This window comes from Pteropus vampyrus, unplaced genomic scaffold, assembly GCF_000151845.1.
Source record: "Pteropus vampyrus isolate Shadow unplaced genomic scaffold, Pvam_2.0 Scaffold3, whole genome shotgun sequence".
Lineage (NCBI taxonomy): Eukaryota > Metazoa > Chordata > Mammalia > Chiroptera > Pteropodidae > Pteropus > Pteropus vampyrus.
The window spans coordinates 17,320,116-17,333,508 of record NW_011888784.1 but is presented as its reverse complement, the minus strand read 5'-3'; the positions used below and the strand labels follow the sequence as shown (position 1 = coordinate 17,333,508).

Sequence of the window (13,393 nt, the reverse complement as noted above, 5' to 3'; positions counted from 1 at the left end):
TCGAAGTGACTCATATGGCCTTTTCCGATTTCTACTTTGGTTAATGGTACCTTAGGGTGTCTGGCAGTCTCGGTATAGTAGTCCCCTTTATCAGCGAGGGATGTGTTTCAAGACCCCTAATGGATGCTTATAATCACAGATAGTACCGAACCCTATATATGCATATGTTTTTTGCTATATATACATGTCTAGGATAAAGTTTAATCTATAAATTAGGCACGGTAAGAGATTAACAACAATAATTAATAATAAAATAGAATTATAACAGTATACTATAATAAAGGTACATGAATGGCTTTGGGTTTATTAGGAAGTAAAATAAGCATTGCTTGAACACAAGCACTGTGATACTTGGATAGTCAGTATGGTCACTGAGATGACTACTAAGTGACTAATGGGTGGTGAGCAAAGCATATTATATACATAAAAAGCTAGATGATTATTGTAAATAGGAATCTATTTCATCTTTTTTGGTCCCAATATTTATTACCAAAGGAATTATTGTGAATGGAGAATATTGTAATTCAGAATTTTAAAGGTATAAAGAGAATAATATGACTCCCTCAGTCACTATGACCTTATATAGCTTTCCAGAGATATGTACATAAACGAGATTATAAATATTATTTTCTTGTTTTTCATGCTGTATTCATTCTTTTGCACCTTGTTATTTTCATTTTACTGTCTTAGAGATCATTTTATATCCGTACATAAAGGGCCTTCTTATTTTTTAGTTTCAGCGTTTTCATTCATTTATTCAGCCAGCATTGCCTGTCCATTATATACCTTGCAGGACATTTATTTGGTCTTGTCCAAAACATCCTTAGAAATGTCCATGCCAGCCCATCTACCTAACCCCATGCACACCAATACCAGCTAGGCTATAGAGGTAAGAAGGCTTATTATTGGCAATACAGTCACAATTATTGAACCAATAATGATGGCATTTTTTTACATATTAATCCTATAAACCAAAAGTATAAATAAACATTAACGGGCTGTTTGAACCTATGGACCTTTTTTTGGCAGGACTAAATATCAGGGATCATTTAGCGTGAACCAAATATGCTCTTGGACGTTTTTGATAGGACCAAATTTCAAGGACCTTTTGGTGTGAACCAAACGTCTCCATGGATGTTTTGCACAGGACCAAATGTCTGCTAATCATTATGTGCCAGTACTATCTAAATACTAGGGCTGGAGCATTCAGCAAACCAGATAGAAATCCGTGACCTCATGGAACATATTTAGTGTTCTAGTATTCCATTGTTTGATGTATCATTATTGATGAATATTTAGGTGGTTTCTAATTTTTTGCTGTTGTGAGTCATGCCTCAGTGATTAAACTTATATAAATACCATTTCACATGTGAGAGTTTTTCCTGTAAGATTAATTCTCACAAGTCAGAATTGCTGAGTCAAAGGATAAAATACAAGAGAATTTGTCAGCTGTGTTAAACAAGGATTATTACAGCTTTATTGAAGTTTTTTTAAAGTATGTAAATGTTTTATTTTGGTGAAAAATTCATCATGTTAAAGGCAAATAATAGTAAATATTTGAATCTAGTAATTTAGTGAAGTGTTTTGTACATGGCGGGTGATCATGATTTTGATTTGAGGACTGCAGATTGTATCTTGGGTTAAGAGATTTAATAGTTTTTGGATTAGATTAAAGTAAATTGGCATTCGTTGCTTTAACAAATATTAACGAATGTGTCTTAGATGCCCAGCTTTTTTTACAGTGCTGGGCATACACTGGTAAAGAAATAGATATCCCTGCTTTCTTGGAGCTAGTGTTGTTGAGACATTTTAATTCAGATATCCAGATAACCATGTAATTACAAACTGATATGGTCATAGAGAGGGGACTAGATCTAGAGTGGGTTGATGAGTTTGTGGGTAGAACAGGTAGGTAGCCAAAGAGCCTTTTTTGGGGAGTGATATTGTTGCTGAGATTTAAGTGATGTGTAGTTATTAATTTGTAGAGGGCTGTTTTTGTGTATAAATATTTCTATGCGGGGATGGGGAAGGGGACATTCTGAGCAAAAAACCCTGAGGTAGAGGGAACATGCAGGGCCTCGTATTTTAATGAAGATGCATCTTTTATTCTTCAGTCTCTTGAGGTTTTTTAACTTTGTATTTTTTAAGCCTTAGTTTCCTCATCTGTAAAATAAAGGAACTTTTAAAATATTCCTTTATTTTTAAGAATTCAAGATAAAGTTTCTGCATCTCTGCCTCACACATGAATGTTGCTTTCCACAAAATTGGGCTAACTTACAAAATGCCGTTAGTACTATAAAAGTGTATCTGTATGCCGTCATCTTTGCCAATTTTTTAAACAGTTTTTTTGGTAGTTTAATATAGTTCCTAATGGTGTCTAGAAGTCACTTTAAAATTTAATATTCCTTTAGTTGCTAGCAAGGCTGTGTGTATTTTTCCATATTAAATTTTTATATGCTAATTTATAATTTTACTATTCACAGAATGTGCTCTAGGTATATTTGTGATCATTTTTATGGGTATGTTTAATGATAATCTATTATAACTTATTACTTAAACTTATCTTACATTTTCCTATTCTGTTATGTTCCTTTTGTATATTATATTTTATATGTTCAGACTTGAGACATTTGATTCTCATTAATTTTATAACCCTTCATTTTTTTTCTATTTGTTGTATCTTAAAAATAGTCCATTTTTTGGACCTACCTGAAATTTACTGAGATATATGATGTTTGTCTTTGAATCCTTTTTTTTTTTTTAATTAAAAGAAAAAAATTTTTTTTTAATGCCTTCAGCACCTGGTATTTCTAGGTGGTCTCCCATCCAAGTGCTAACCAGGCCCAACCCTGCTTAGCTTCCGAAATCGGGCACGTTCAGGGTGGCATGGCCGTAGACTGTCTTTGAATATTAATTTGCCATTTTTAATTCCATTTACTTCAATATTTCCTAGAGGGCATTTTGCATTGTTTTAAAAATCTGTATAGTGTTTTTGAATTCTAGAAATAATTTAACTCTGGGGATTCGTCACTTTTATTAATTAATTTTGCTGTTTTAGCACACTAATGTGATTCATTAAATGTTTTTTGAGAATATAGTATATGCACGCATACCTACCATGAGTGACTGCATGGATGCACACAATGCTGTTAAGTCCCATGAGGGTAGGGATTTCTGTCAGTTTTGTTCCTTATTTTATACCTAGTATCTATCTGTTATGTAGTAAGTACTTAATATATATTTATCAAGTGACTATGCATTATAATATACAAACATAATTTTTAAAAATCTGGTAGGGTAGGTTTGTCACTTTTGCTCTTTTAAGTTAAACTTTAACCTTTTTATTTTGAGATCATTGTAGATTTAAATTTAGTTGTTAGAAGTAATACTGAGATCTTGTGTACTCTGACCCAGTTTCCCCCAGTGATAACATAAATATAATGAGGATACAAAGTAAAGGCATAGAACATTTCCATCACTGTAGAAATTTCTCACATAGCCTTTTTATAGCCACACCCATTTTCCTCTTGATCCCATTCCAGCCCTCTTAACCCTTGGCAAACACTAATGTTCTCTATTTCTAAATTTTGTCATTTCAGGAATCTTATATATTTCACAACTCTGTAAATATAGTAAAAACCATGTAACTGTACACTTAATGAGTGAATTGTATGGTATGTGAAGTATATCTCAATAGAGGTGTTACCAAAAAAAAAAGGAATGTTATGTAATGTTATATAGATGGAATTAAACAATATTATGTAACTTTTGGGGATTTCTTTTTTCCCTCAGTGTAATTTTCTGCAGATTTAGGTGGTTTGTTGTATCATTTGTTAGTTCCTTTCATTGAAGAGTACACAACCGTACATGGTATGCATACACCATTTGGTGTGGATGTGCTCACATTTTGGTTAACCATTCACTCACTGATGGACAATTGTAATAGCCAGTTTTTGACTATTACAAATACAGCTGCTACCAACACTTATGTATAGGTTTTTTGGCCTCTTTTCCTCTGGGATAAATGCCTAAGAATGCAGTTATTGCATCATGTGGTAATTTTATGGTTTGTTTTTTAAGATAATGCCAAACTGTTTTCCAGTGTTTGTATCATTTTACAGTCACACCAGCCAGTGTATAAGTGATCCAGTTTCTTTGCACCCTCACTAGCATTTCTCACGATTGTTTAAAAATTTTAACCATTTCAGTAGGTATATAGTGACATCTCATGATTTTAATTTGTGTTTCCCTAATGGCTAAGGATATTGAACATCTTTTTGTGTGCTTATTTACTATCTATATATCTTCTTAGGTAGAATCATGTCTTTTCATGTCTTTTGCCTATATTAATTGGATTGTTTGCTTTTTTACTGTTGAGCTTTGAGACTTTATGTATTCTAGATACCGGTCCTTTGGTAAATAATATGATTTATACATATTTTCTTCCAGTCTGTTTTAACAGTCTTTTGCAGAGCAAAATTTTTTAATTTTTATGAAGTTTAATGGAATGTGCTTTCAACTCTGTGTAGCTCTGTATTGTGAATATTTTCTCTTTTTTTCCCCTAAAAAAAAATGGGATGTGCTTTCAACTCTGTGTAGCTCTGTATTGTGAATATTTTCTCTTTTTTTTTCCCCCTAAAAGTTTTATGTTTTACACTCAATTCTGTGTATTAGTTTTCTAAGGCTGCTGTAACATATTACACAAACTTGGTGGCTTAAAATAACAGAAATTTATTTTCTCCCAGCTTTGGAGGCCAGAAATCTGAAGTCAGTTTCAGTGGGTCAAATTCAAGGTGTTTGCAGAGCCTTCTGAGGCCCTGGGGACCACACACCACTTCAGTCTCTGCATCCATTTTTAACATGGTCGTCTTTGTGTCTGTGTCAAATCTCAATTTGCTTCTCCTATAAAGACACTTGTGATGGCATTTAGGACCAACCTGGGTAATTCCAGGTAATTCCCTCATCTCCAAATCCCTAACTTTAATTGATGTATTATGATATAAGGTAATAGCCATTTGTCTTGGGGATTAGGAAGTAAATCTGTCTTTGGATGGCTATTACTTAGTTTACTACAGTCTATTATCCATTTTGAGTTAATTTAATAAATTAATAAAATGGCAGACTTATGTCTGTTCATTTTTTTGCCTATGGATGTTCATTTGCTCTAGCATCATTTATTGAAAAGTCTGTCTTTTCTCCATTAAATTGCTTTTACATCTTTGTTAATTAGTTTTGCTTTTTAAGATCTATTCCTGCCAGTTCAAGTATCTAATAAAGCCCTTTTTGTATTTATTACTTTATTTCAAATAGAAATCTTTGTTTTCTTCCTTTCTGTCTTTACATTTCGAATAAACATAAAGTCCTAAGTTAATTTAAACCCGATTACTTTTTTTAGTTTCTTATATGAATTTCATTGTTTTTGTTACTATCAGTAATCTATAGTAATATATTTAATATTTGGAGCATTTTTATGATACAGTTTATTCAATTTATTACATGTAAGTTTTTGGTTTAATTTAGGATATTTTAACAAAACAGTTTTGTCATCCAAAGTGATTTTTTTTCTTTTCTATATTTTATGCCTTAAAATTTTTTTTAGACTTGACGCCAATATTTTTGAAAGTAAGCACTAAATAGAAATTGTTGCATTTGTTTGTATTTTTCAGTAAAAATTCATTCAGCATTTTTTTTTTCATTCAAAATTTGACTAATAAGCCAGGCACCAAGAAAAAAGGCGTGTCTCTCAAGGAACACAGTCAATAAATAGTAATTTTCTATTAAATAAAAACTGCTTCTAGGAAAATGTTTAAAAGCTTTTAAAAAGATTAATTTATAGTTTAGCTAAGGATAATTAACATTAATGTAAATTAACCATATCCTATAATATAGAGTATCATATTATTTCTTTTGATTATATTTTTAAAATGTTTTAGACAAGATAGATATTGAGCTTTGAAATTTTCTAGTGGTACGCTTTAAGATGATTGCAATATCAATATTAAAAAATTTGTAAATTTTACGTATAGTTTATTTTGAAATATATTGGCTGCATGTTCTGGATAAAGTGAAATTACACATAGGAAAATTAAAGGACAATTGTACTTGGTTTGCTAAGATTTGATTTAAGATTTTTTTTAAAGCAACTATTTTACATCCTTCTGTTATATTACCATTATGCCCGATTTAGGACTTTTGTGTATATGCTTATAAGTAAAATTTATGAATCTATAAATTTTTTCTGGCTGTGAATTTTTTAAATTAAAAGCATATGTATCTCATATGCTTTTAAATAGAACTATTTGGATAACATTCTATATAATTGGATGTATTTTAGAAACTGTACACTGTATTTGGAATTTTGAAAACTAGCTTTGTAGCGAATTATGTTTGTTATGAATTATGTTTATTATGAAACATGTAATTGTCTTTAAACAATAAAGACAATTACATGTTTCATAATAAACATAATTCATAACCTAATTGTCTTTATTGTTTAAAGACAATTACATGTTTCTTGGGGATTTATTGGAATAATACTTTTTAGATTTCATTATTAAATACTATGATTTAGATTTTGTTATTAAATATTATAATTAAGGTCTCGTATTATGATTTCCTAACTAGTCTATGCACTGTGTAAGTTATTTTTAAATAATTACACTCTTAACTTTAAAATGTAATGTTTTATGTTGTAAAGGCAATACATTTTAATGTAAACAAAAAGTTAACACCATAGAAAAAGGATATGTCCCCCTTGATTCCTCTTCTCATTGCCAGAGATATAACCCTTGTTAAGAGGTTGGCATATTTTCTTCCAACTCTCTTCATGCATTTATAAACATATACATACTTTTAAAAGTACAATTGGGATCAAACAATACACATCACATGATATCTTTTTTCACTCAAGAAACTCCTAATTTATCTTTACATGTCCTTACATCTCCTTAATTTTATATTTGTTCCTTCCTTCTTCCTATAGATTACTTTTTCTTTTGAGAAATTTAATAGAGAAAAGCACGAAGAGTTAAGAAATTGACATCCATGTTTCTATCACCTAGAGTTTACTATTAACATCTTTAATATTTTAATTAAAACATTTAAAAAGTGTATGATACATTCACATCATTCAAAAATCAAACAGGTATAAAACAAAAAGTTTTCTTATTCCTGTTGTCACTCCCTGCATCCTCCTCTGCCTCACATTTCTCTGGTATATATCCCTGTTGATTTTTTTGGTGTCTTTTCAGACTCATTTTTGCTTATATAAGCAGATAGTGTAACATACATTCTTTCCTCTCCCTTTTTTTACACAAATGTAATATACTATGCATATTGAAAACCATTGATTTTTTTTTTTGTATTTGCTTCCAATATCTATCTACCCCAGGGAATATAAAACATTATAAGTAAAGATAAAATCTTTTCTTAACAGTTATTATAATGAGTAATGTGTGTTTTTTTAGGCTAAATTTAAACTTTAAACATATATGCATCTATAACCAATATACAGCAGTGTTGTTTTGGGTGTGCCCCAACCCTGTTTTTCCCATAAGCCCTATTGCTTTTATTGGATGATTTTGCATTTTGCAGTGAATTTTAAGGAATGCATGTATTGTGGTATAGCAGAACTGGGTCTTTCAGAAAGTATCTGAAAGTGCTGACCTTACTCTGAGTCCTTATATTGCTTTGTCACCCAAAAGAAAGCTATTTAGCAATATTGATATCAGACAAAATTGAGGTACCATTATAAGAGTGGGAGACATTTCATGTGGATAAAAAAGGAACATGATGAACTGTTATGCACCTACCAACATAACTTTATATAGATGCAAACTGACATAATTGTAGGGAGGAATTGGCAGACCCTCAATTATCATGGGATATTTAAATTCACATCTAAAAGAAACTGATTTTCACTGCAGATTACATAATGGAGACATCTCTCAAAATAGAAGGAGAATCTTGATGTTCAACCACTAGATCGCATTAACAGATTAAAGGAGGAAAAGCATGTGATCATTGAAATGGATGCCGAAAGCATTAGATGGAATTCAGCCTTTTATTATAAAATGTCATAGCAAATAGGAATAGGATGGAACTTTCTTTATCCTAATGAAGAGTAGCTTCCCTAAAATCTATAGCAAATATACTGAATAGTAAACCCTCGGTACTTTTCTGGTCAGAAATTAGACAAGGATATTTGTATTATCCTTACCATTTAATATTGTATTTCAGGTTTTAGGCAATTCAATAAGAAAAGAAGATATGCAAAGATGGAAAAGGAAGAAATAAAATTATCATAATTTGTAGATGATAAAACTGCATACAAAACCCTAAGAGAACTCACAAACTGAGAAGTAATAGGAGAGTACGGAGAGGTTCTAGATAAAAGAACGACAGACAAAAATCAATAACTTTTTTACTGACAATAATCAGATAAAATTTAACAGGAAAACTAATAGCAATAAAATAATAATGTATAAATATTTAGAAAATTTAAAGTATTTATTAGAATAAGTCTAATAAAAATGTACAAGTCTTCTATAGGGAAAATTTTAAAACTTTATTATAAAGCATGTGATATGAATAAGTGAAGAAACATAACATTTATGGATAGAAAGATTCAATAAAATTAAGATGCCAGTTCTTCCCCCAGATAATTCTAAAAATGCTAATGCAATTGCAATAAAACTCAGCATGATTTTTTTGTAGAACTTAAAAAACTGATTAAAAGATTCTAACGATGAGTTAATGACCATGAATAATTAAGAAAATTTAGAAAAAGTAGAACGTAGGGATAGAATCAGCCCTACCAAATATGACATATTGTGAAGCTATAGTAATTAAAATGGTATGGTATTGATTTAGCAACTCATAAATGATGAGTAGAACATATTAGAGGCACCAGAAATAGTCCCACACATATATTAGAACTTTTATCTTTAATAGATATGACATCACAAATCAATGTGGGAAAAGATGACTTGTTCAGTAGAATAGTGTTTGAGTAATGGCTTTTGCATATGGAATATCTACTGAATTCTATACATAAAAATATTTTCCAGGTGGATTAAAAACTTAAATATGATGAGCAAAACTTAAACTTTTTAGATGGAAATGCAGAGGACTATTTCTGAATTTGAGAAGGGGAAGGCTTAAGACTATGAAAGCACAAATTGAAATTTAGGAAAAGGTGATGAATTTAGATTACATTAAAATTTTTTAAATTTCCATATCAAAAGATCACAATGTTAAATACAAGTGATAGACTGAACAATGATACTCTTGTTCTGTAACAGATTATATCAGAACAGATTGGTTTATATGTGATTTTTCCTCTTGCACATTGTTGTTTTAGGCCATCAGCAAATGGCAGCTGAAGCAAAGTACACTAAAACGCAGCTGATTAACAAGCCACAGAATTATAGACTATTACACAAAATGCTCAGCCTGCATCCTTCTTGGTTCACTTTGGCCATGAGCTTTGTTTCTCTTGGAATAGCTATTGCATGGTTTTTCTTTTCTGCATTTTACATTATTTCCAAAATTTACCAGCTGCAACCATTCCTTATAACCCTCTGACCCCTTTCTATAATTTTAGGGTCAAGTATTTATTAGGAGCTTAAATGTCTTTTAAATGTGTCATTAGGATTGTTTGGGTTCTTGTTAGTGCTCTGGTGATAGGGTTGCACAGGTCTACCCCAGCCATTTTTTCCTACAGCCCTGTATGTTTTAGTGTGCAGTTTTGCAGAATGCAGGTTTTCAGTATTACATATATTGATTGCATTGTATCAGAAATGCCTAAAATACATAAAGCAAATGATTTCGTATCCAGAAGATGACATTATAGGTTGTAAATCATTTTTCTGCAGTACTTTGAACACATTCTATTATTTTGCCATCTGCTGCTTATTGCTGATGATTTCGATGCTGATCTGATTTCTCTTTCTTTAGTAAGTCATCTGTTTTTTTGATTCCTCTCCTCCCCGGGGTATTGGTCTTTTTAAAATCATTATATTCTGTAGACAATTTTTTTAGCTTTAGATTCTAGCAATTTGTTTTTATTTTAAGCTTAGTTAAGTGATAATTAATTTGGCTACTATTTATAACAGTTTTAACATAATTACCCTTGCTTTTATTCTAATTAAACATTTTTTTGTGTGTAAGTATAATATAGATAACAGAAAAGTGCTCCATCATAAATGGCCATCTCAATGAATTTTTCCCAAACTAAACACACCCGTGTATTCAGCATCTACATCAAGCAACAGAACATTATCAGCACTCTGGAAACTCCTTTTTCTCCCTTCTCCAAGGCCCATATCCCAGCTCTTCCAGGATACCACTGTCCCGATTTTAACCATATAGTTTTACCTGTAGTTTCCAAAATACAAACAAGCAGTTTGTATTCTTTTGCATCTGGCTTCTGGCTTCTTTAGCCAACATTATGAACATCCATATTTGTTCTCATTACAGTGTACTTTAGTTTCATTTTGATAACATGCCACAATTTTATTTTTTCGTTGATGGACATTTGTGTAGTTTTCAGATTTGGGCTGTTACAGGTAGTGCGGCTGTGAACTTCCTAGGAAATTCCTTCTGATCATATATGCAATTCTGTTGGGTATATATTTCAGAGTGGAATTACTGTGCTAGAGTAGATACTGCCAAACAGTTTTCCACATGGTTGTATTAATTTTCCAGATGGTTGTATCAGTTTACACTCCTGTACCATCGAATATAGTTTAGGTTGGTTCATATCTTCCCCAACACTTAGTATTAGTACTTTTTTCATTTTAGTCATTCTGGTGGTATATAGTATGATCACACTGTTACTACTTTAGTTGTTAAATAAGTGGGCTTTGAAATTTTGCTTTATTTTATATTCTCTTCATACAGCTTTTGTTTGTACGTCTTAGTTGTTTAAAATCTTTTAATCTATATTTTATCTATACTTAAATTAGGCAGCATTTTGACTAATTTTCTTGCTAGTAGTATTCTACTTCATTTCTTTCACTCAGGCTCCATCATTTTTATGCATTATTATCCCTTTAATGAATTTCGCTGGCATGAACTTTGTTGACAGTTTAAATTTCTATTTAAAGAAGAAGATTCACCTTAAAATTCATAGTTTGGTGGTAGTTTTACCTTCATCTCTATTATTTCTCTTTGATAGCATGTTGGATTTGGCTTCTATAACATTACATAGTCTTATTTCTTCTCTTTTTCTGACTCTTCCTTCTCTGAACATTCCTTTAAAAGTTTATATTTGTCTAGATTATTTCTTTAGTGCTTTTCAGTCACCTTATCTGCTCTCCATATTTTTCTTTATAATTTCTGGGACCATATTTCCAGTTGCTTACCGGATATCACACATTGAGATTTTTATAGGTACATTGAGCTTGCTCTTACCTTCTGTCAGTACAACTCCTTCCAATATTTCTTAACGTGGTTAATACAGTCGCCTTTTAATCGGTCTTCTAAGTTAGAAATGCTTGTCTTTTCATTTTCCCATAAGTAATTGTCAAAAAGTTCTGTTGATTTTATTTTATTTAATTTTTAAGAGAATGGTCTTTCTTTTTTTGTTTAATTATTTATTATGTATGCCTACAGCACTTGGTCTTTCTAAGTGGTCTCCCATCCAAGTACTAACCAGGCCCGACCCTGCTTACCTTCTGAGATCAGGCATCAGGCTTGTTCAGGGTGGCATGGCTGTAGACCATGGACCATGGCTCCACAGGACCTTCTGTGTGTAAAGCAGACATGCTAACCGCTACACTATAGAACCACGTCCTTTATTTTTTAACATAGGAAGCTCCCTTCATACACAGTCACAAACACTGAGAACTGTGTCCTTAAAAGATCCTATGTCTTTGCCTACTACCCCTACCTCAGCTCAGACCTTATTATGGTCTTGTTTGTTTTTGGTCTGATTCCTCCTTTTTTGCTTTTATAGTCCCTCTGATTAAAGAATGCAAACACTAACAAAAACAATTTAAATAAAAAATTTATTAAAAATTTACAAAACACAACCTTTCCATTTTTAATTTGAACAAACTTAAAATTGATGGTTTTTGTAACTTTGTAGTATTTATATTTTAGAAGTTATTAAAGCTTAAAATGACACTCAGACTTTTGCATACCCTCTCTTTAAAGATTGACAGATTGCTCTCCAGATATGTGGAGCATTCATTTCCTTATGTTTCCTTTAACACTGGTTATTGTTTTTAAAACTAGTTTATTTTGGCACTGAAAAATGTTATCGATATTATTTGGGGTTTTTTTTTTTTTTGACTCTTGGTTTTGGTGAGTATTTTTAATGTTTTAATATATGGTCTTAATTGGTAATCACTTCTAAGGGTACTTAAGTGATATTAACTGTTATTTTTTGAGGACTTTCCTGACTGTCAAAAATACTGACTGGGACAAGCATTTTAAGGCATACTATTTTAATCTTCTGTACAACCCTATCAAATGTAGATACTTTTATTATTTTGTGGGTGAGGAAATTGATTTTAGAGGAGAAAAGCAATTCGTTCAATGCTGCATAGTTAGGAAGCTCAGATTCTGTGATGTTATTAGACTACTACCTCTCAACTTTAGTTATAGTTGAGGAAGATTGGTATATTTCTTTTTGTAGGGGATTGGATTAAATGCATACTTACTGTAAGATCCCAGATATAGATGGCAATAATTTATCTGGTTTTTCTAAGAGAAAAATGATCAAGTTTGGTATTTGTTTGGGTTGGGGGGACGGAGAGAAATATTTCAGTGATTGGGTTAGAGGAGAAGAAATTAAAGTTTTAGTAATTTGGTTTCAATAAGAATGTTGGTTATAGATGTTTAGAGCTGGAACAGTTCTTAAATATTTCTCAAATTATGTTCTCTTGCACATTGTTGTGGGAAATTTTTATATTTCCTGACCAAATAAATAAGGTTGGGCAACACTTGTTTTCCTTAGCAGAGAAACCTTAACTTTGTTTATCCTAGAATTTGCCAAATCAATTTGTGTGCTGTTCTGTAGTAGACCTATTCGTATCCTGTGGAATAACATCTTGAAGTACATCAGTTTGAAACAAAAGCTAATATGGTCCATTTTTTCATTTTGTAAGGGGAGAAAATGGAGATTCAGTGTGCTGTTAAGTGTTTACTGAGAGCACACAGCTGCTAAAATGACAGAGGATGAAATCCACTCTTTTGTACCACACTGCTTCTGACTGATAATGTTATACAATATTAATATTTACTTTCCATATATTATGCTAAAAATAATAAATCAGACTCGAGTGTAGTTTTTTTAATATTGTCATCTAGTCCAGTTTTTAAAATTCCGAGATTTACGTACACGTGAATAGCCTAATTCGTTTAGCATGAATACATATTCATAGCC

At 31.4% G+C, this 13,393-nt stretch overlaps 1 protein-coding gene and 2 pseudogenes across 5 annotated transcripts in view; 1 reads left to right on the top strand and 2 right to left on the bottom strand.

The window, feature by feature from the left end:
• Positions 1 to 13,393, top strand: part of RNF138 (ring finger protein 138) — a 34,998-nt gene that overhangs the window by 4,996 nt on the left and 16,609 nt on the right. The gene's annotated exons all lie outside the window — the stretch shown is intronic.
• Positions 2,790 to 2,898, bottom strand: LOC111741640 (annotated as a pseudogene).
• Positions 11,608 to 11,723, bottom strand: LOC111741539 (annotated as a pseudogene).